At 39.4% G+C, this 25,594-nt stretch overlaps 1 pseudogene; it reads right to left on the minus strand.

Moving 5' to 3' along the window:
- The window catches only part of LOC148012644 (uncharacterized), a 49,334-nt pseudogene extending 26,278 nt beyond the window's left edge, over positions 1 to 23,056 (minus strand).
- Between the last annotated feature and the right edge of the window lie 2,538 nt (positions 23,057 to 25,594).

Genomic DNA, 25,594 nt, shown 5'->3' on the forward strand with positions numbered 1-25,594 from the left:
TGTTATCAAGGACATGCCACTTTCTTGTCGGAGGGTCATGAATTGAGGGAAGGTTTTCTTGGACGATCTCCAGCATGAATGAATGCACAAAGCTGATACGAGTTGAAAATGATCCACACAGAGTCGCATCCAAACGGAGTGCGACAGTTTTAAGTTTTCTACGAGTTGCCTTATTGGAACCACTTATAGATCAACCACTTGTTGAATCCCATGCATATTTTCAAGAATGTGGAGAGCTTACTATGGGAACACATCACAGGAAAGAGAGACATTGTAGGGGCACGAATGGATTTGAAGGAGATAGGCAAGATGAAGGTACTTTGGCTGCAATCAAGTGCTGATGGTCCCTTGCAACTACCTCGCATTCCTTGGGTTTGGTCCAAAAAAGAAGACTGCTTTGCGAAGAAAATTATTAGGTCTATCCACACTCCGACGGATATGATATGTTCTCTCAGATTTGCAATTTTCTAAATATGACCAATTATCAGGGCTAAAATCCAATGATTGACATAAGATATATCAATTTTATACTACAAATGGATGGTAAGTGACTTGTGTATTTTTCTATTTAGAGTGTAGTCGTTCGTAATATTTTTTCATTTGTGGTAGTTTGTACTAGCAATCGCGATCACATGATGTCTCACTCTAAAAATACACAAGAAAATTTAGACGTCAAATTTAGTGCAATGGATCTCACAAAAGGAGATCAAGACATCCTCTATTGAGTCCACAAGGCAAAGAGCAGTGGAGATGGTCTGTCTCTTTGAAAAGTATGTGCCCACGAGCATGCTCACGATACAAACCCACCTCTTGGTGCATATTGTTTGTAGATGAAGTGGAGATTCTAGGACCTATCCATACACGATGGATGTTATTTTTAGAGCACTTTATGAAAACCCTAAAAGGCTTTGTGCAACAACAAGCTCGGCCAGAAGGTAGCATGGTTGAATGTTAGTTGATGTCTGAGGCGTTAGTGCATATCTCACGATGGCTACCAACGGTGGATTCAAACAACAGTATGCTATGGTCGCTAAAGGATGATGGTAGACTTACCAGACATGTGGTGGTTGGAAATGGGGTAGAAAAAAGGATGGATGCTATAATGGAGACAAGAGTGAATCATCTTTTTATGCTGCACCACGCCTCCATGGAGATGTGGCTCACTAGGTATGAGCAAGCCTGGAAAAATCGAAAAGAAGCGCGATCATAATTTTGACATAATTGATCGATTCGATATCCCAAGGGCATAGAGGAGATGCTATGGTTTATGTCTGTGCAATGGTTGCATGGAGCTTTGAACCTGTCATATCTAGATTTTATATGTGACAACTAATTAGTCGTTTCAATGTATAGTACAAAATATACAGTGCGACATAGTCGCGCAGATGACATTTTAGCATGGAGTGTATCGACAAAATGTACTCCACAATGGATTGTGGTGTCATGGCAAAGTTCAAGCAAGAGAGCCGACAGCGAGCCACGGATCCAAATACTGTTATAGAAAAGATGGAGTATTCTAGAAACTTGCAAAGTATTATCACATTGGATTACCGTAGCTTCTCCATGATCCTATTAGATGTGCAATGGTTCAAAGTGGTACTGGAAAGAGCCAAAGCAAATGTTTGACAATATCTATCTAGATTTCTCAAAATAGATTCCGAAAATATATGGGAGAATTTGCATGACACGTTTGCATTGCTAGCCCATTGTGAACAAGTGCATGAACTCATGTTTTTTAAAATTTTATCACGACATGGTATATGTCACAAATGTTAAATCTCTATTGTATGATATTTTAAATATGTAGTTTTCTATCCAAACCGTAGACAACCTTGATGGTGGTATGTTGTACCTTTAGCTCCCCGAAGTGCGAGAGTATATGATGAAAGCAATGTTTCTAGCGTAGATGAGAACAATATACAGATAGAGGGATTGAAATTGCAAGGGGTGAAGGCCAAGAATTCTTTGAGGAATGAGGTGGACTCATCCTTTTTTGGTGACATTTCTATCGACCTTCTAGAGTATGCGAAGTTGTGTGAGGATATTGACATCAAACCATAGGCTACATCATATTTTGAGCATCCACCTACTCAACTCGTTGATGATTCGCTTATAATGATACTCTAGAATATACATTTTAAGTCAGATCATTTTTGTAAGAGTTATATTACCATACTTTGCTTGAATATTTATATTGATTATGCTAATATCAATTTTTATATGTGCACATGACCTTTGTGGATATTTGGACTGCATAATTGGGATACCATCATCCCATTTCGTTAGATCTACTTTTGCACACTCTGATGCTTCGGTTTCCAGTAGATGAGGTCAATGCTCTGGATAAAGGTATTGGTTCTAGGGGATGTTGAGGAGATGTAGATGTAATGAGCCCATGGTCGGCTCAAGATATAGGTGGTACTCCTCGCTCTCATACAGGTTCGAGAGAGAGTATCTCACGTGATTGTTGTGGGGGTACTAACACAGTATCTCTATCTCATTGTAACATTGAAATTGCGTCACTTGTGGAAATTTTCACACCTGTGGGGACATCTACTTCAGCCACTCGAGCCTTTACTCAACCGTCCGCAGGTGGCCATCTGCAGGTGGCACCCCTATGGGTGCTACTCTGAGAGAGACCACCCCCATCGATACACTAGATGTATAAGGATCTCTTGGATATTCCTAGGAGCATGGTCACGGGTGGGAGATGACGCATCTTAGACATACCCCAAAGGGTATAAATACCTTGTAGATGATAGGACATGAACCATCATCATGAATGATGAGGGGAGGAGAGTGATGGCTCGTATGAGAGAGTTATGCCAACAAGTTTTTTGACACATGTTGGATAAGTGGAAGAACATACCAAAGGGGAGCAAGGACTACATAGTAGCATCCGTACATGAGTTTCCAGTACCCACCACAGCAGATAGGTTCTCCATAGGCTAGATAATGGAGTGTATGCATGCATACATGTCGCATAGACAATCAGATGCACGCAAGGCACTTAAAAGTGGGGCCTCAAAGCCTGAGTGGCTAGATGCAAATGACTGGCATCGACTCAAGGAGGAGGCTATAGATTCTCCAAGACTTTGGAGATAACAACGGGAGGCAGCAAAGGCACGTCTGGAGATAGGAGTGGTCTATCATGTTGGGAGCAGGGGCCAGAGAACTCATCTGGAAAACTTTGTAAGTTTTTCTTTTATTCTTCTCGCTTATTTTTTTGCAATATCGCTTGTACTTGCAATCTTGTTTCTAACAATTGTATTTTGTTTTCTCTGTAGCACTCCATTACAAACCACGATCCCACCAGTCTAAAGACTCGATATGTAGAGAGACACGGTCTCACTGCATTGATTGATAGATTGTATGTACATGGCAATCCAGTAAGTCACTTATCTTTCTTGTCCATAGTTGCTAAATTTAATTAAAATACATTATTGTATGGTGGACTGATAAGTAGTTGTTTCTTTTTTTGCAAAGTCCGTTCGATGCTCCTTTTTCCGACGGGACAAGCTTTCAGATGGCGAGGACATATAGCTCGCGCTAGGATCCATGGAGGGCATCCTCTTCTTTTTTGGTCGTGTGATTTATGTATGCATTTTCTATGCACTATGGTATATCGTCCTTTATATCTTGCCATGATTCCATGAGCGCTTTCATTAAGCAATCTTATATTTATTTTATATATCAGTCTTGTACATTCAATTACACTTTACCTTTATTTTGACGACCATTGTACACCTTATTGTAACCCTTTTGTATGGCCCAAATACAGCGCATAGTGCTACAAGCTGTCCTTCCACAAATTTTCTCTATAGCCATCGCTATTAGCGTCACATTTTTTTTACATGCATCATTATTAGCATCGTAGTTTGCATCGCAAAACGTTGCTAGAGACATCGTTAATGATGGTTCTATGGCATCGCTAACAACAATGTTTTTAGCGATGATGGGAACAAATTTTTTTGTGAACATTTTCGTCACTTTGAACGTCAGTATGAGGCCTATATCTTATAGTGGTTGCCTCCTTATTTTCCTCACCACACTCTTCCTTCATGGAAGTGTCTCTTACTTGGAATATAGCCACCATCAAACAAAAACAACCAGCTATGGCCACTATCTACCATGCCCTACATTTGGCATATAAAAAGGTGCTTCATAAAAAGAGCCCCCTCTTGAATCAAAGAACAATAAGGTATGGAATTAAAGACATATCCTCATAGGAACGAACCGGGAGAAAACGAAAGGAAACTAAGTCCATAATAATGAGAAAGTTTTGCATTTGATTTGGGAGTCTGCATGTCTCAAACTCCCTTCATTTTCCCTTATCATTTTCAATCGTTACACAAGGCTATTAGGGAAAAGAAACCTACTTCTAGAGTCTCCCACTTTGTTTGGGGGGGAGGGAGCATTGTCTTTCACCCAAAAGCCCAAGGCATTGCTGACTTGCTAAAGTCTCTCTAGAACACTCTAGGCGTAGGGTAGTATGAAAATATTAAAATATTTACCTTCCCACAAGCCAAACCTGCAATATCGAGCTCCTCTTCTATCACACTCGAAAGGCGTTATCTTAACATGGAAAAGCTACATATATAGCCCTAATCGATGTTTAAAAATCTCATACATGAAATGGACAAGCCTAAGTCGATGATGTTCTTCTAATACCTCAACGTATATGGACTTTGTAGCTACAAGTCAATATGTTCTCATTTCTCTATCTTTTTTATAAGTTTAACATGTATGAAATAGTAATTGATCTCTATCTTTTTTATAAGTTTAACATGTAGTCTCAAATGATAACCATTGGAAGTTGTGGCAAATGTCATTTTGCAGTATCAAACATATGTCATTTTGCACTATCGCGTTATAAACCATCCAATTAGGAGATCTCTAGCTCTTTCATAAGCGAAACATATAATATCACAAAAGTTGGACAAAGTGGCACACATTATTTTGAGGTATCATTTCAAAGCCTACAAGGCTATGCCTTGCTCGCTTCACATTTTTGTGAGAAAAAGGAAGCAATAGCATAACACAGTTATATCCGTATGCTTGCAAAATATATAATAAATAACACACTTCATGTCCAACAAATGGCACACTTCATGCATAATAATGCACATTTTAAAGCTAGTTTAATATATGTCACAAAATTTTAAACTTTAAATATAAGTTGTGTGTTAGTCAAACAATTACTATTTTCTACATCTTCACTTTTGTAAAAATCTTCAAACAATGCATCCTTTAGTGTCACTCTATTCACCCCTCATTGTCAATTGAGATTTGGGTAAAAATGCATTATTGTGATGCTAGTCATGCCTTCATTATGAAATTTTGGGTAGTGCAAAATCTTTGCTTTGCTATAAAAACATGTAAATAGCTCTGCATCACATTGCACTAGTATACATCTTGCCACATTTGAGTAAAGCACAAGCACTCTCGGTTTTGGAAAGTATCTAAGAAGGTGTTTAGAACAATAAGCACAATCACACTCAAATCCTCCAAATGTGATTGGTTTTGTACTCAATTGCCCTATTTTCTAAATCCATTATGGACGTGCTTGAGGACAAAAAATGTTCCAAGAGAGTATGTACCAGTAACTCAATAAATAAATATTTGACGAAGGAAGAAAGGAGAATAATTCTCCAAATATCCACCCAATATTTATGAAAAATTGGAGATCAAGTATCAATTCTCCTTGCATAAGCCCATCATCACTAAATATACAACAAATGAAGAGAATATTGTACAGGTAAAGCCAACATATCTTTAGATTTACATTATGGTAGGTTCAACCTTACCATTCCCAATTGGCGCGCATGTCCATCTATAGGTTGATCACATCACTAGCTTCATTTTAACCACAATGTTACTGTGCAATGATCCATGACTAGATTGTAAGAATTGCATCGCACAAAAAACAAAATCTAACTAAGGATTAGAGAATACAAAGTAAATATGAGAGGAACAAAAATTTCTTTAATTCCAAATAAATTGATACAAAGATGATCCTCCCCACTAGTGTGCTTCCATTGTGAAGCTTAGGCTAGTTCTAAGATCATTTGGATAGAAGGAACTCTCTAAAGAGTAATTATTTTCTTTCCCTTTAAAGAATATTGGGAGGCTCTTATTGTATCTAGGGTACAATGGTTGTAAGGGGTCTTTGTCGTAGCATACTCCTCATCCTAATCAAGGATGTTTCAAAGGTACTTGGAGCCTTAAAGTCTTCAACTAATGAGCTCAAAAAGTAGACAGCTTGCTATATAAATAGACCGTGCTGAACCAAATTTGCCATAACTTTTGGTAGAAGTGTCCAAATGAGTCGTGCCACATGTCAAAACGTAGCTCTTGAAGAGTACTTTGACTTATGTAGGTGGCATAATTCTAAAAATTAGGTAGAATAAAAACTATTCTAAAATAGTCTACTGTCAAGTCCCTATCTACACCATAACTGGCTCCATAGTCAGTAAGCTTCAGCCACCACCAATGTGTCCCTTAGGAAAGGAAACTCATCTAACATGGCATGAATATGAAAATCCACTTTTCCCTTACACTGGCTTATATCCCTATGGAGTTCTGTTAGGAAATGTAAGATAGAAAAGGAGCTTGTATAGAATGATTTTCTTGGCATAATATTTTTTTTGAAGGATTGGAGGCCAAAATACAATATAAAACACACTTGGATAAACATACAATGTAGTCAGACACATTTAGAGTTGAATATATAATATGGTTAGGTACCTTTAGAGTTGAATATATAATGTGGTTAGGTACCTTTAGAGATGGAAAACACTACTTTGGGGATAGAGGGTCCAACTTTTGGGCCAAAATTAGAGCACTCTACTAATGTGGCACTTGGGAGAAGTAGTGGAAATAAAGTGGTTATATAACTACCTCTATAGGATCTGAGGCACCACATTATGGGGTTCTACAAAGCTAGATTAATTTGAAGGCATTTTAATACAAAATAGAGTATAAAAAATGGGTATTTGAACTTACAATGTGATTGGCTACCTTTTGAGATAAATGAATTTTATTGTATAAAATTAAAAAAATCATTTTGGGCCAAAATAAAATGCAACTTATTGATATCAAACTTTTTGAGGAGTGGTGGATCCCACCTTGGAGGATAAAAGGACTTGTTACCAAGGTGACAACAAAGGGAGATCTCTTTCTTTTGGGTTGGGTTCCACCACAAAAAGTAGGGTGGAACCTTGGAATGTAAGGGGTCCAAGGAACAAAAGGGAACTCAATGATGACTATACTCAATGGACTAATCCAAGTCTAAGGTTTCCTAATCAATTCCTTATGAGACCCTTTGGGAGTCCATCTTAACCCTTCTAACCTAGACTAGGTAGCACCAAGGATATAGTTGGATTTTTGAGGTTACATGGTAAATTTTTGGTTAATGTTGGAAACAAGGACTACTATGATTCCCACCTAGAAGTAACATTGAGAACTTTCTTTTGATTACTCTATGGTTAGTGTGTGCATGGATCTTGGTATGCAATCATCATTGAAGGGTTTGAGGAGAAAATGTCTAGGTAATGTCTAATATGGGAGGTCTTAGAATGGTTGTGTGTGTTAAAGGAGAAGTGGGAGTGGATATGTTGCGCCTATGTGGGATTCTAAAAATAGGTTTGAAGAGAGCAATTGAAAAGGCCATATGCATATGGAAGACACCACCTTATAGTTAAGTAGGCGGCTGCAATTTTTTTAGTGATGAGGGGTAATCCATTTGTTGACATTAAGTACTAGCCAAGGGGGTGGCCTATGGGAAGCTACCACTATAGCTACATCCCACTACCAACAACACCCTCCTATTGCAGTCCACAACCCATGTGTAGGCAAGATTTGACAAGGATGCATTGCATTTGCTAGTTGAAGATGTCCCATGGAACTAGAAAATATATATATCAATTTGAGTACGCTTGTGGCTAAATATTGCAAATACAAATCCCTTGCCAAAGCAATCTTGGTGTTAGAAGGGATGCTCTAGTGAATAATAATGAAGGGAAGATATGTAGTTTTTTTGTAGGACTAGCTAAATGCCACCTACCTATATTTCTCTTAGCACACTTGGTAGCTCTATTGTAGTGTCATCTCCTTCCACTCAAAAACTTTCCTAGCTTTCCTATTTGTACCATTTTTACAATCACAAAGGTTTGATTAAATTGCAACCTCTTCAAACTCCATGCCTACCTTAGGAGGAGATATATAAAAACTTTATGTGATTGCTAGTATAATTCAAAACTAGCATGCATGAGTCTAAAAATGGTAATACACCTATGAAAAATATTGTAAACCAATTAAAATCACTATTTATTTGCAATTTTGATTTACTATGTTTATTTTATGTCAAAATACATTTATACTATGTAAGAATGGAGATCTTAATTAATAGATTATAATGGATCATGGATAGAAAATGATTGTGGTGATATAATGAGTAGTTATGGAGGTTTTAGGAACGCAATGTTAAATGGTTACCAAAAATAGGCACATATGTACATGCCATGGATTAGATGCTAGCAAGTAGATACTCTAGATCCCGCTATAGGACAACAATATGCTTGAGATCCATATCTATAATAATTCAAAATATGCTTTTGTGGATGCAAGACTTCTTTATTGGGTCTGGCTATATCTTCCTCTTGATTTAGTGGAGCTAGTGGTGGCTAGTGCGATCTATTCTTGTACTAACTAGAGAACAACAATTTTTGTGCAACAAATGCTACACGAGGTTTTGATATCATGGTGAGGCTATGACACACAAACTTGGCATTAGATCCTCATCGTAGATGCCATGAGGCAAGATGCACAAATTGCACATCAATGCCAAGTTATCCAATAGAACAAGAGATTAGGAGAGCTAGATGTATTCCTTTTTCTTATGAACATACATGAAGTGATATTTGTACATATGGCTCATGGCACTTTTATTCAAATTGGTTGCTGCAACAATAGAGGCAGCCAACAAAAATGTTAGAGATATAGAGGTAGTTATTGTCACTGTCACAACTATTGACAATAGGGCATACCAGGCCCACAAACTACTAAGATGGCCAAGTGAGTAGTGGTTGACTTGGTGGAATCAAATACTGATGGGGCATGCCGATGTAGGCACAATTAAAGTGGGAAAAGAGGTAACCATGTGAGTGGATGATGTGGCACAAGGATCACTTGAGTTGATAGCTATAACCAACACATCTTGTTGAAGATTTTTCCATTGTTTTGGATAGAGATATCACATAAGAACTTGAATGTTGATATGGAACTTTCAAATCTTGGTATTGACATGAACATATCTAGCAATAGACTAGAATCGCCTATGACTTTGAGAAGAAGGGCTCCAATGGAAGTCTTAGACAACAATCGCTAACATGTTGAGGATATACTCTATTACAAAAGTAACATGCTAGAGGAATTTCATATTAGATGGATGGAATTTTCTAGGTATCACATAGATTCTTGACTTCTTAATGTCTAGTTGTCTTTGTTATGATATTGCTTCTCAATACATTAGAAAATATGAGTATATGCACAACTTAAGGAAAACATAGAGGCTACATGACATTTCTAAGTCATCATAGGTTTAGAAAATAGCAAAAATAGTTCATTCTCTCACTAAAGGGAGAGACCTATACAAACTGCAACACATCTTTCATGTCTATGATCTTCCCTCCGAATAGAATAGGAAAATGTCCTTAGAATCTAGTCAAGGTTTTCTAAAGTAATTTGACCATTACGCCATATAAGAAGGATCTATTACAATCTATGAAACGTGGAAATGTACTAGTGAGGTACTCTCTATGTTCAAGTTTTTTATACCTTCCCAAGATGTAAAGAAGAAAGCAAGTTCTTATTGGGTCCAAGATAGTTACTCTTCTCTTAGAGAGTAAATCCTTAGAATGACTTAAGCTAAACACTAAGTATTATGGCATCCCTCTGATCATGGTAAGTTTGTCTAGCCCTTCCATGTTCTTAGCTCCTAAGCCTATGAGACAACCATTGTAGCCAACATGACTCCTCAACTTCCAAGTTTAGAACAATTGAATCTTTCATACAGAAAAATGCAATTAGATACTTTAACATAGAGATAATGAGACTAATTTAATGTGCTCTTCAAAGCAAGCATTTATTAGGTGTTTCACATAGCCTCTATTATTCCTAGTGTATCACTTATATTCATTAACACTAGAACATCATGATGACCATCTAATCTATATGCTTAACAATGGTTATTATGATGACCAAGTATTTTCATGTAAATACTAATATGATTATTATGATGAATGTTTGATGTGCATGCTCAACAATATATACCAAAATATTAATAAATGGCACCAAATCAAAGCTCTAAAAACCATCCATAATTGAGGAGAAGGTGGACATGTATTCATATCTTATAATATTGACTTGAAATGGATTATATGGAAAAGATTTGTAAAGAATGGGATTAGAGGGTCTTACACGGGGTTCAGATGGGGTTAGCACATGTGAATACCCAATTACACTGATGGGGTATTTAAGGTGTACAAGGACCTGATTAGGGTACCATTTGTTATACAAATCTATCTCCTCACCTTCACCTTCAGCTCTCATGGCTTCCCCTCTCTCTCTCCCCTCTTTCTCTCTCTTTCTCTCTCTCTTCATGTCTTTCTCTCTCTTTCCCTAGTCTTTCTCTCTCCTCTACTCTCTTCTTCCCTCTTCTTTTGCAGTCTTTCTCTCTCTTCTCTCTCTTAGTTAGATTAGTTAGGTCTCCTTCATTACAGTTGATATCAGAGCTTAGTTCTTGATCCTTCCTTTCTCTCTCATTTCTCTCAAATCTAGTATCATTTTCAAACAATAAACCCTACTTTTCAGGTACAGAGGCAGAGATGGCAGCTTTCTTGGAAGACACACAGGAGCTATGGTAGGAGGTTTGTCCAAGTCTGGAGGCAAGGAGACAAAAATGGCAACTCTTTTTCAACTTTGAGACTTTCAGGGTGATGAAGAAGGATGCTATGAAGTGGATATGTAGGGAGATGAGCTTTCATCATGGTGTATTAACTTTAGATGCCGTCTGCATAAGAATTCCTCTAGAGTCACGAACAGAACTATTGTGTATGGGCCTTGCCTCATTACCGTGTCAGTGTTGAGATATCGAGCTCCACTCGTGATATGCTAGGGTGACCATTGTGCATTTATGTCACCTACTTGTCAGTTGCAGATGCGGTTGGTACACCGCCCATGAATAATAGCTACATGACAGCTATCCTTATCTACTCTAGTTCGTGGCTCAGTTAGTATGCCACCTTAGTTAGTTGAGTTTGGTTTGAGACCCATATATAGGGTTCTTCTATTTCTATGTACTAGAGTTCTTTTGGCTTACACAACTAAGAAGAGGAAAACTGTTTTCAGCCTCCACCTCTGTGTGTATTCCCCCATTGTGCAAGCAAGAAAGCTACAAGTGAGACTCCTTCCTTCTCTCCCACAATCTTTGTTGAGAGAGAGAGAGAGTACGAGAGAGATACACAAGACATGCTCCCAAAGAATGATTCATATTGATGTAGAGTTAGTATATATAGGTGAGACCCAAGTCAAGTGAGAGATGATATATATAGTTGTAACATCCCCACTCAAACAAAGGTCTCTAGTTGCGAGTGAAAAAACCCTTAGGGAGAACAAGGGAAAAACCCGAGCCCCTACACATACCTACGATACAAAAATGATTTACTATAAAGTTTTCTTGAATACAATGATACATGCCTCAATCAGTGAGACAAGAACTTGGAACAATACCAAGTTCATGTCTTAATGAGCTAAAGCGAGCTTCACTAAGAGCTTTTGTGAAGATGTCTGCAACCATTTGATCATTGGGACAATGCTCCACCATAATGGAACCTTTCTTGACTTCATGTCGAACATAATGATAATGAATAGAAATATGCTTTGATTTACTATGTTGTATATAGTCTTTGGTAAGACTAATAGCACTTTGGTTATGGCATCGAAGAGGTGTACTAGATGATGAAGGATGTCCCAAATCTGCAAGTAGTTGTCGAAGCCAAACTAGCTCGCGAGCTGCTAATGATGTAGCAACATATTCGGCTTCAGTTGTAGAAACCGCAACACATTGTTGTTTCTTGCTGGACCAAGAAACCAAACATCCATTTACAAAGAAACAATTCCCACTTGTAGATCACATGGATAAGTGTGAACTTGCCCAATCAGCGTCTGTATATCCAATAAGGTCAAGAGAAGTTGAAGAAGATAAAGAAGAATCCTCTCGACGACGATAAATAAGACCAAATTCCTTAGTACCCTTGAGGTACTTAAGAATACGTTTTGCAGCACTCCAATGAATAGTGGAAGGGGAAGAAAGATACTGTCCCAAAAAGTTAGCTGCAAATAAAATATCTGGTCTTGTGTTTAAACCAATAAATTGAAGACAACCAACAAGATTAGCAAAAGGTTGATGAATGGCTGATTCTTCATTGTGTGTTGTAGATGTACCCTTGGTAGAGCTTGAAAGAATGGGAGTGTTAGCAGAGTGCGCATTTGTCAACCCAAACTTCTTAACAATATCATTAATAAACTTTGTCTGGCGAAGAAGAAGAATGCCTTGTTGTCGGTGTCATTGAACTTGAATACCCAAACAAGAATGTATCTCACCAAGATCCACCATTTCAAATGCAGTCGATAAAAGCTTCTTCATAGCATCCAAGAAAGCAATATTATTTGACACAAGAATAGTATCATCAACATATAGAGCAAGAATAATAAAATATTTGTCCTCCCTTTTGATGTAAAGATTTGGGTCAGCAAAACATGCAACAAAACCTTTAGATGTGAGGAACTAATCAATCTTAATATACCAAGCACGAGAGGCTTGCTTCAATCCATATAATGCACGATGAAGCTGATATACAAGATGCTCCTTTCTTGCAATCATAAAACCTTCAGGTTGCTCCATATAGATTTCTTCTTCAAGATCTCCATTGAGAAAAGCCTTTTTAACATCCATTTGGTGAATTTCTAGATCAAATAGTGTTGCAAAAGCCAAAATCATACGAACAGTTGTGGAGCGCACAACGGGAGAAAATGTTTCTTGATAATCTATTCCTGCAATCTATGAGTAACCTTTTGCAACAAGTCGTGCTTTGAACTTATCAAACGATCCATCAGCTTTGGTCTTGGTTTTATAAACCCATTTACATTTGATAGGAACACGATTTCGGGGAGTTCAGTAAGAATCCATGTACCTTTGGAGATTAAAGAATCGTACTCAGCTTGCATAGCTTCTTGCCATTGATCCCTTTGAGACGAATTGATAGCTTCCATATACGATATTGGATCCTCTTGGACAGACATAACATCATCAAAGACATCATATTCAATAGAATAGAATCCATGCTCTATCTCAATAGGAAGTTCAACATAAATCTCCAAATTTTCATCAATCTTCTTTGGAGGTGAAGGAGGTTTATGATCATCAGAATTAGTAGAATCACAAAGCAAGTAAGGAAATGCACTAAGCAAAGATTGTGTATCATCTGAAACATCTGACGACCACGTGCCACCCATAGTCTTCTCATCAAATATAGCATCACAACTAATGATAACCTTTTGAGAAGAAGGATCATAAAATTTGTAACCTTTGGAATGATCTGAATAACCAAGAAAAATAACCTTCAAACCTGGAGGATCCAACTTATGTCGAGTGTCCTTGGGCACATGAATATAAGCAATGCAGCCAAATGTGCGAAAGTGAGAGACTGAAGGTGTCTTCCCTGTCCAAATTGTTATAGGAATTTTACCAGCAGGTGCAGTAGTTGGAAGATGATTTTGAATAAAAACAGCTGTTAGAAGTGCTTCAGTCCAAAACTTTCAAGACAAACCAGAGTGTATAAGCATGCAACGTATAGCATTAAGAATCGTGCGATTTTTGCGCTCAGCAACACCATTTTGCTGAGGAGAATAAGGAACTGTAAACTCATGATGAATACCTTGATCCTTACAGAAGTCATCAAATAGATTGGATACATATTCACCGCCGTTGTCACTGCGAAGCGTCTTTATAGAGAATCCAGTTTGAAGCTCCACACTTATCTTGTATTGTTTAAATATAGATAAAGCCTTAGACTTATGTCGAAGAAGATAGACATGTGTGTACCGTGAGAAATCATCAATGAAAGTTATAAAATATCGATATTGAGACTTTGAGGCAGGAAAAGGACCACAAATATCGGTATGAACCAAATCCAAGAGAGCACAGGAATGTGATAAAGTAGAAGTGTGGAAAGGCGAACAATGGTGTTTTCCAAGTGCACAGTACTCACATATTCCCATACGTGGATGAGATTTAAGATCCATACCTTGCACAAGACCATGACGATGAAGATCAAGAATTTTGGCAAAATCGGAGTGTGCAAATCATTGATGCCATAATTTGCAATCTGCATCTCCAAGGGCAGTAACAACATTTGCAACTGTATCATTCAATGATAGCTCAAATAGATTACCATGTCGAGGAGCCACTGCTATAGTATGCCTGTCTTTCTCTATACGACATTGATTATGATCAAAGCCAACAAACAAACCAAGATCAACCAGACGAGCAACAGAAAGAAGATTTCTTTGCAAATCTGGAACATGAAGAACTCCTCTTAATATTCTAGTGGATGAAACAGTCCCCAGATATAAATCACCCACTCCTTTGACTTGACAAGTCGTATCATTCGCAAGGTAAACAAACTTCTTGACAGGAAGAGAATGATAATTGTGAAGCCACTGCGATTGATATGTCATGTTTCCAGTGGAACCTGAATCAACGATGAATAGAGAACCATCATGAACATGAAGTACCTTTTCTGGAGAGATATCATAATGGACGAAATTGAGCTCCTGATGAGTATGATCATCATCAGTTGTAGTTTGTTGAACAATATAAGCTCGAGAACGTTCTTCATCATATCTGCATTTATAACAACGACGAGATGGATGATCTGTATGTGCACAATAATCACAAGGAGGAAAACTTTTGGACGAGCGAGGTTGCTTTGTAGTAACTCCATGCTCCTCATCATATTGACGTGCCCAGCAATCAGAAGCCACATGACCTTTCTTATCACAATAAGAACAATCTTTGTTAGGATAAGCAAGACGAGAAGATTTACTACCTAGATTAGGGCATCCACCCTGCTGAAAACGTGAAGCAGGACGCTTGCGAGCAACAAAAGCAGCATCAAAATCCCTTTGTTCCCGAGTGACCAAAATAGTATCAGATTTTTCCAAATGATGCTCATGATGTTGAGAATATTCAATAAGAGATATACATGCTTTGTCAAAGTGGATATCATCCTTGTTAGACAAAATAGTGATGATATTGTCATATAAAGGATCTTTGATGGTATGAAGAAGTTGAGTAACAATCTGATTTTTAGCAATAGGAGCGCCGGCAGCACCAAGCTGATTGATAGTGTCTTTAAAAGCCTCGATATGAGAGTGCATAGAGGTACCAACCTTATATTGGAGATTCTTCAAACAAGTTTGGAGATATAAAATTTCGGTGACCGATTTCTTCTCAAACGTTCAGATAAGATACTCCCAAATAGCATGAGAGGTTTCCAGATGAAAGACATCCAATATAAGTGAGTCAGGAAGTGCAGACAATATATAACGACGAGCCGCTTTGTCACAACGAATCCAATCAGTATGATCAATTTTCCATTGTTCAAATAATGGACCATCAGTAATCACAGAATTGTTATTCATCACATCAATAGGTTGAACTGGGCAAGACAAGTCGCCCAAAACAATATCAAATAATTGATCACCTTCAAGAATTAGCATCATCTTTGCTTTCCACCCAGGAAAGCCTTGTCCTTGGAATAAGGAAACCGAACGTTGGCCAGACGGATATCCATTAACAATTACGCAATTGGCCATGCCTGTATGTCGAGAGAAAACAAATAAGATGAGATCGCAGAATCTGCAAACCATGATCAGGACGAGCGTATTTGAGACGCATGACAATCAAAATAGGGATATGCACGTAAGAACAACGAAAAGTATTGAGTGACTAAAAAGAAAGCCCAAAATAGAGAGGCGTAACGTGCAAGACAAGATGACGCATATAAGAAAAGTGCTATTTCGATCAAGCAAAGAACGTGAACAATAATAAAACATCGCTAAAAATAGCAAGATGTTTGCTTGTCGTAATCAACATCATTAACGAAGACGAGCGATTAATAAACTGTAATTGGGGATTAACGAACTGTAATTAGAAATACAGTTTTAAATAAAGAATCGCAGATTCGAGCAGAATTGCTATCTTGAATCCTGAACTGTTATAACTTTTGATCCAGAACTCCGATTGACAAGTGGTTTTGACAGGATTCGAGAGCACGACGAGAGCTACGCACCTGGATTGGTTTTGTTTTTAAAGACAAAATTAACTAATACTTCTAATTTGAACAAGTTCATGTATCAAATCATCACTTGTGCAAAGAATTCAATCAAGTATAAACAATGAAACAACTTATCTTCCTTGTTGTTGCTATGCATCCATAGCTCTGATACCATGTTGAGAGAGAGAGAGAGTATGAGAGAGATACACAAGACATGCTCCCAAAGAATGATTCATATTGATGTAGAGTTAGTATATATAGGTGAGACCCAAGTCAAGTGAGAGATGATATATATAGTTGTAACAATATTGACATGGTATCAGAGCCTTGTTCGTGGTAAGGAGCTCAAGAAAGCAAGCCAAGCTCGCGGTGTTCTGGTAAGAGGAGTAGTGTTGCTTTCATTTTCTATTTTGGGAGCAGATCTCTGCAGGTAGCACAACCGAAAATTGCAAGAGTGCATTGTCTCAGGTTGAGATGCCCTTCGCGGTGAAGCAAGAGGGCAGTATATGCTACGGGAGTGGGCTTTAGCTCTTAGCAACCCTGTTTTTTTGATTTGAGGCCATTTCGAGGCCTGTTTTGGAGGCGAAGGTTTTCTGCACGCACTCAAGAAAAGGCCGAGTTTTATGCTGTGCAGCCACTCTTCTACAGGTCGGTGAAAAGTTACTGTAGAAATTGCATCGTATGCCTGTGCACAGAGACATTGGGAGTTACAGAATCATCCATGTTGCCTGTTGATGCAAAATCGTCACTAGGAAGTGACTGTGTGGTCAAATACCACTTTCGTCAATTTTGCAAATTTGCCCTTGTGAGGCTGAAGTTGTGTTCTTTGTAGTGACAGAATTTTTTGCAGTGTTCTGTAATGGCGTCTGATTCTCTTTCACAAAATTGTCACTGAAAAGCTTGACAAGAACAACTTCCAAGCATGGAAGTTTACAATGATGAATTTCCTTATGGGAAAAGGATATTGGGAATTTGTTACAGGAAATGAAGAAGAACCAATTCTTCCTGATGTTCCCAATCAACAGCAAATGCAGGCATTTAAAGCATGGCATGAGAGAGCCAGGAAAGTTATGTACTGGCTGTCTATCAGCATTTCAGACTCTATGATTGTGCATATTCAGGATGCAAGTACGCCAAAGGAGGCATGGGATACTCTGTAAAAAATGTATAGCACAAATAAGCAAGCAAGGAAAATGCAGCTCAAGCAAGAGTTGCACAATGTGCAAAGAGAAGGTATGAGCATCAATGACTACCACATGAAGGTGAAGAAGATTGCAGATGCACTTGCTTCCATTGGGTCGCCAGTGGAAGATGATGATTTAGTTTCTGTGACCTTGAATGGTCTAAGAAAGGATTATGCACAGTTTCGGACATCCATTTCAGTTCGTGAAAGATTTCCTGATTTTGAGGAGTTGATTGCTCTTCTAATTTCTGAGGAGCAGAGAAATGGTGGTGCATCTTCTTCAGGAGGAACTTCAAAGGAAGCTGTCTTCTACTCAAATGCTGGAAGAGGTAGAGGTAGAGGTAGAGGAGGCCGATTTGGAGGCCATGGTAGAAATCAGAATATGCAGCAAACTCAAGAAAACCAGTCCTATGGAGGAGGACGTGGTAACTCTAGAGGCAAGGGGAGCCAAAGGGGTCGTGGTGGATGGCAAAGAGGCCAAAATGCAAACAGTAATATTGAATGCTACTACTGTGGTGAAATGGGTCATATGGCTAAAGACTGCTATAAAAAGCAGAATGACATCATAAATGGAAAACTGCAACAAGGGAATTATGCATCTTCTAGTAGACAGCGTGATGACAGAAATGAGCATTTGTTTATTGTGCAGCACATGAATAATTCTGTGACAAGTGCAGAAGAAAGCAATTATGTATGGTATGTTGACTCAGGTGCATCAAACCACATGACAGGTCATGCAGAATGGATGGAGGATGCAAGGAAAATGGAAAAACGAGGATTTGTGGAGACTGGTGATGATACTACACATCCTATTGTGCAGATTGGAAAAATTCCTTTGTCTATGCAGGATGGGAAAAAGAAATACATGTCCGATGTATTTCATGTCCCCAATATAACCAAGAATCTAGTTTCTGTTGGTCAAATGGTTGAGCAGGGCTTGCAGGTCAGATTTAATCCTCATGGATGCTTTGTTGAGGATATGAAAAATAAAGGTCGCTTGATAGCAAAAGGAAAGAAGAAGGGCAGAATGTTTACGTTGGATGCAGATATGCCTAAATTGAGTGCAGCAATGTTTGCACATGGGACCGGTGTAGTTGCAGATATTGATATCTGGCATAAACGCATTGGTCATGTTAATGTACAGCGACTTAAATCAATGCAGGCCCAAAATATTGTTGCAGGATTGCCTAAATTCAAGGTTGCATAAATGCATAAGGTATGTGAAGCCTGTCAATTTGGAAAACAGACAAGGAAACCATTTCTTAGACATGTTCAAGAGAGTAAGAAGCCATTGGAATTAATCCACTCTGATGTGTAGACTACTAAAGCTGCATCTCTTGGAGGCTGTCATTATTTTGTCACTTTTATTGATGACTATAGTAGAAAAGTTTGGGTGTATTTTATGAAAAAGAAAAGTGAAGTTTTTGGGCATTTCAAAACTCTTAAAGCTATGGCTGAAAAAGAAACAGGTCTGAAAATAAAATGCCTAAGGTCAAATGGAGGGGGAGAGTACCTCTCAAATGAGTTTGCAAGGTTCCTGCAGGAGCATGGCATAAAGCAGCAATATTCATGCAGTCATACCCCACAACAAAATGGAATTGCAGAAAGGAAAAATAGGCATATTGGAGAGGTATCTCGTGCCATGCTCAATGAAAAAGACCTACCAGATTTTTATTGGGTTGAAGCAGTTGCTACAGCAGTCTATATAATGAACAGGACTCCCACTGCAGCAATACATGGGATGACTCCAGAGGAGAGGTATACTTGTAGGAAACCAGATATTTCTCATTTGAAAATCTTTGGTTGCATTGCCTATGTTCATGTGCCAGATGACTTGAGATCCAAGTTGGATCCAAAAGCTGAGAAGTGCATCTTTATTGGTTATTCTCTGCAGCAAAAAGGGTATAGATGCTATAACCCTTCTACTCGTAAGTTTATAGTGAGCAGAGATGTTATTTTTTATGAGATGAGTAGCTGGTATAAACCAGTAAATGTGATTGATGATGTAGATGCACAAAATGGTAATGCTGCACAGAATTCACAGCAGCAATCACAAAATATTAATGGACCTGGAGCGTCCTCTAGCAGTGGTTCACATTCTTCGCCATGGATAGGCAGATTGAGATCAGAAGAATCTTCTCAAAGCAATGCAGATAGTGGTATGCAGGTATCACGAAAATGAAAAGAGAAGGTTGATCAGCCCATTTTTGATGTGAATGCAGGTCACTCCTATGTGGATGGTGAATCCAGTGGCTCAGAACAGAGCATTAATGATGAGTTGGGTATTACTTCTATTGTTACACCTGGAGTAAGGAAGACCAGGGATGTTTTGAGAGCACCTGGGAGTAAACCTACTTTGCGCAGGTCTACCAGAGCTAGGTATCCTGTGGATAGGCTGAAATATGATGGATTTACAGCCATTCATTATGCATATATGGTTAAAGTGATACAGGAACCAGAACCCACTTCTTTTGAGGAAGCCATGGGAAAAGAAAAATGGGAGAAAGCCATGGATGAAGAAATGGATGCCTTGGAAGCAAATGCTACATGGGAATTGGTACCTTTGCCTAAAGGTAAGAATGCAATTGGCTGTAAGTGGGTTTATAAGGTGAAGCACAATGTAGATGGTTCAGTGAACAGATACAAGGCAAGATTAGTAGTCAAGGGGTATGCACAAACATATGGCATTGACTATGAAGAAACATTCAGTTCGGTTGCAAGGATGGCAACCGTAAGAGCAGTCATTGCTATGGCTGCATCAAAGGGATGGTATTTACATCAAATGGATGTAAAGAATGCCTTCTTGCATGGTGATTTGCAAGAAGAGGTCTATATGGAGCAGCCACCAGGTTATGTGCATGCTGTTCATCCTAAGTTTGTTTGCAGGTTGAAGAAAGCCTTGTATGGCTTGAAGCAAGCACCTAGAGCATGGTCTGACAAGATAGGACAGTATCTTGTCACTATTGGCTTTCAGATTTCCAAGGCAGATTTCTCACTTTATGTGAGAAAAACAGAGAAAGGTATTATGCTACTTGTCATTTATGTTGATGATTTGATTATGACAGGTGACAATGATGAAGATATCCTTCATGTGAAAATGCTATTGAAGCAGAAGTTTGAGATGAAGGATTTGGGAGAGCTGCATTATTTCTTGGGCATTGAGGTGATTAGATCACCAAGTGGGATACAGCTCTTGCAGAGGCAGTATGGATTGGACATGCTGTCCAAATATGGGATGACAGGCTGTAAGCCTATTTCAGTTCCTTTGGAGCAGAATGTGAAGCTGAGCGTGGATGCAGGTGAGCTTCTGGAAGACCCTACTATGTACAGATGCATAGTAGGAAGCTTGATTTATATGACTATTACCAGGCCAAATTTGAGCTATGCTGTTGGATTGGTAAGTCAGTTTATGCAGGCTCCAAGGAAACCGCATTTGGATGCAGCTAGACGCATACTTAGGTATGTGAAGTCCACATTGCAGTATGGACTATTTTATGAGACTAGGGTTCAGATACAGCTGCATGGATACACTGATGCTGATTGGGATGGTAGTATTTCTGATAGACGATCTACCAGTGGATATGTGTTCTCTTTTGGGAGTGCTGCAGTCACTTGGAGCAGCAAGAAACAACCCACAGTTGCCTTATCCAGCACAGAGGCTGAGTACAGGGGTGCAGCAATGGCTGCATGTGAGGTAGCTTGGTTGCATAAGCTACTTTATGATATGCATGAGCCTATAGATGGGCCAGTTGTCATTTATTTTGACAACATGAGTAGTATACACTTGGCAAATAACCCAGTCTATCATGCCAGAACAAAGCACATTGAGGTGCATTATCACTATGTGCGGGAGAGGGTTTTACTAGGTCTTATTGATCTAGTTTATGTCAGTACAGAGGATCAGGTAGCTGACATATTCACAAAGGCATTGGGCGCAGAGAAGCTGCGCAAGTTCAGAGACCTGCTTGGTGTGCACGAATTGGGATTGAGATCGAGGGGGAGTGTTGAGATATCGAGCTCCACTCGTGATATGCCAGGGTGACTGTTGTGCATTTATGTCACTGACTTGTCAGTTGCAGATGCGGTTGGTACACCGCCCATGAATAATAGCTACATGACAGCTATCCTTATCTACTCTAGTTTGTGGCTCAGTTAGTATGCCACCTTAGTTAGTTGAGTTTGGTTTGAGACCCATATATAGGGTTCTTCTATTTCTATGTACTAGAGTTCTTTTGGCTTACACAACTAAGAAGAGGAAAACTGTTTTCAGCCTCCACCTCTGTGTGTATTCCCCCATTGTGCAAGCAAGAAAGCTACAAGTGCGACTCCTTCCTTCTCTCCCACAATCTTGACAGTTAGTACAAAGCCCTTGTACATTGCCATGGGACCCTCTTCCTTCACTCTTTTGATGGCACAATCCAATGCACCAGAGTATGTATAGATCTTGCGAGGCTACATTTTCATCTGAGGACAGAAAGGATTTGATGATTTCAATGTACATTGTAATTCCTTTTAGATACTCTTTTTTTGTTCAGAAACTCATTGTGGTCATGCAGTAGAATAGGTGTATTAGCCATGGGAGAGAACTTGAAACATGGAATTCCTTTCTCCCTCACAAACCAGCTATCAATGTTAGTAGGAAAAATCTCGGGCTCCCACAATTCACCTCCAGCCCTTAGAATAGCCTCTTTCAACAAGTGCCACCATGGATTTGACTCATTTGCAGCAGTGATGAGAGGGATACCCTGGCTGGATAGTAACGACTTCTTCTGAGTGAATCTGTAAACCAAGTTTCTCCAGGCAGGTGCCCATTCATACTCCATCCTCACATGACAGGCTGCTAGATCAGCAAAAGGAGAGACTCACATATCAAATCCTGCCTTTGCTTCAGATGGTTGCATGTTCATGACAAATCCAGTGGGAGAAGGTGTGTTGGCCTTCAGGTACACACAATTGATGGATGTAACCTCTCCTTCTGCAGCATGGCCATTGTTTACAATGTCAAACTATGCCTGCTTGAAGCGGGTGATGGATTCAAAACTCTTCATCAAGTTTTCAAGGGAACTGCTACCATAGAGCTTGGATCCATGGCTTGGAGCTATTGTTGCTTTGATGATGAACCACCAGGGCATTCACTCGCCATTGAAGACGTGGTAATGTGATTGAGGCAATGCTAAGCCTTCATCAAGCATGACATCGACATTGTGATCAGACAAGACCGATGACTGAATGAAGCTACCCGTGCCAGCTTTGTCAAGATGGTGTAATCTTCTGGGATGTTGAGGAGGGATCTAAGGGCGGATTTAGCATTCTGAATTTCATGCTCTCTGATCTTGAGAGAGTCATCCAGGTTTGCCACATGCCATGCATCATCCAAAGTGTTAATTTCACAACTAGGTAACTCATGGGATGCATCCATGACTTTGAACTCAGATTCAATCTGACTCAGCAGTATTTTCTGATAAACCTTCATATGATTCTATTTTCATCATTTCCCTAGGTCTATCACATTGATACAGGATCTCTGCACCTTTATGGATTGATGTAAGAAATCATCCAAATGCTCATTAGTGCATGTTTTGAATGATCTCACTACACCTACTATCTTTTTTTCTAGACTTTGCCTCCAAAGACCTCCCAAATCTTTTCTAGCCACAATATCGTCATCCAGTAAGACAACCTTTTCAAGATGGAAAAATAAAGAGGCTAGGACATTGAGTAGAGTCTCATTTTTCATATTGAATAAACCCAAAGTAGGTAGGCTTAATTGTAGATCCTTTGTTTGCTTCTGTATATTCAGATAAGAGACATGTCCAGAACCCATGGCATAAATGTTCTTCACTTCAAAAACCATATTAGTAGGTGTATTCTCCCTAAACCACATCTTCATTGCTGGATAGTTCAGGGTATCTGTTAATATATGAAAAACATGCTTATGAGGTTCCTTAGCATAGAACACATTAGAGTTTACAACAACAGAGGCTGTGAGCACATTTTCTGAGTAGACCACATAATGAGAAAGTTCTAGATCCTGAAGCTTCCATTCATCACCATTGACTTGGTCAATCAACTGATTAAAATCCTGAATAGTTAGTTGCAGTGAAAGACAATGGAGACCCCTTGGCATGGTTCTTGCTGCAAGTCTGTTAAGGGAGGCAACCTCCTCTTTCAGTGCTATGACCTCCTCTTCACTAGCTAATAGCGAAGCTTTCAACCTCTTCATTAAAGCCTCACATGTACTTTGTTGGCCCTTAGCTTTGGACAGAAGTCGTCGAAAAACTTTGATCTTCTCTATCAACTTGTTTGGCCAATCAGCATTTGTCCTAGATTTAAGAAGCACTTCTTCGACATTTCTGTGTGACTGCAAATTCACTGGGCTAGACTGGTATTGCATAGTTTGAACAAGAAAGCTTATTTTTTCAAGCTCATTCTGCAAATTAACAGTGGAAGACTTTCCTGTAAGCAATGTCCCTACAAATACTCCATCATCTTTGACAAAGACTGGGCTGCAAGAAGAAGGGCAACCACAAATTTATTGGAGAGGCCAACCATTAACTCTTCCCCGAGCTTGAATAAGGTACGTCAATCCGTTCTTGGTATCTCTTTTACATCCAATTTTTGAGCTCAACCACTTGATGAGAGAGATGGAAGAATTGCATGCTTCTTGAAGCTTGAGAGTGCCAATTGAATTCCCATACCCATCCCACACTCTTGAAATGCATGCATGGCTAAATGCTCTTTAAATTTATTTCCCCATTGATCAAGATTTTACTCTAATCCTTAAGCATACTCTTGTCTTGATTCTTGACCAATAAGAAAGAAATTTGTAAGAAGGGTAAGTCATGCAATCAGTGAGTCACTGATTGCAGAGGTAACCCTTCCCCTATCCCATTTCCTTATTGGTCATGCATCTCATGAAAAGCCCAACTCTTCAATTGAAATTGCATAGCATGCTGATTTCTTGAATTGAAAATCCCTACCATGTATACATAGACCATGCGAGTCAGGAGCAAAAGAGGGAACCTTGAAGCCCCCTCCCGATTAAGACCCTGAAGGGGTGCAAAACCCGACCTGGGGGGAACTTTGCCCACCTCGTGGTGATCCAGAGCCTAAAATTCCTTGTAGGTGTAGGTACACTTGAATGAATAGCCCGAGCTTGATCATTTACATTCCACAACCTTGTAGATGTATTGGTAATGAGATGTATTGGTAATGAGATATTGCCATTTCTGTAATAGGGGATCTAGTGGACTGCACTTAGGATGGCAGGCCACAAGGGAAAAGCAAAGGCCTAAGAGGATTTCCAACATAAAATAAGGGACTCCCATGCTTGAATGAATTATCCTAGCTAAGCCCAAGAAGATTTTGAAGACAAGTTTGAAGATGGTGCCCCCGACATGGACCGCTTGGCTATGCTTAACCATACTCTATGCCAACATGAGACCCGTCATGCCGACCGGCATCAAGAGTTGGAACAACGCCATAGGGAGATGGAAACCTACCAAGATCAGCATCACTCTGAGATGATGGCCAAGATGGACTTGCTCATCGAGCACATGGGCGCCCTCATCCCCGCCATCGCACCCTCCTTGGCTCAGCCCAAGGAGCATGTTCCTCCACGTGAGGCCAGCTGCCCTCCTCCCTTGGAGACCGGGCATAGACCACAAGGTTTTGGTGGCACCCATGGCTTTCCCCATAGCACTTATGAGACGGGAAAGCTCTCCACTTGATATGATAAACCCATCCTTCCCTCCCCTGTTACGAACCCTTCAAGCCCATCCTTGGGACAACAGCTCCCCCGTAATGGAAGCTATATGCATACTCATGGGAATGGCTAGCAAGGGCCTAATGCAAATTTTGGGGAGCATGGAATACAAGGTGTACATGGGCAGCATGCACATGGCAGTTTTGGGCAGCAAGGCCCCAATGTTCAGTTTGGTTCGCATGTATTGCATGGGCAGCATGGAAATTTTGGGCAGCAAGGCCCTAATGTAGGTGCACATGGGTAGCA

Source organism: Lygodium microphyllum, chromosome 27 (assembly GCF_053477565.2).
Source record: "Lygodium microphyllum isolate KBCC chromosome 27, Lygodium_microphyllum_v1.1.10, whole genome shotgun sequence".
NCBI classification, from domain to species: domain Eukaryota; kingdom Viridiplantae; phylum Streptophyta; class Polypodiopsida; order Schizaeales; family Lygodiaceae; genus Lygodium; species Lygodium microphyllum.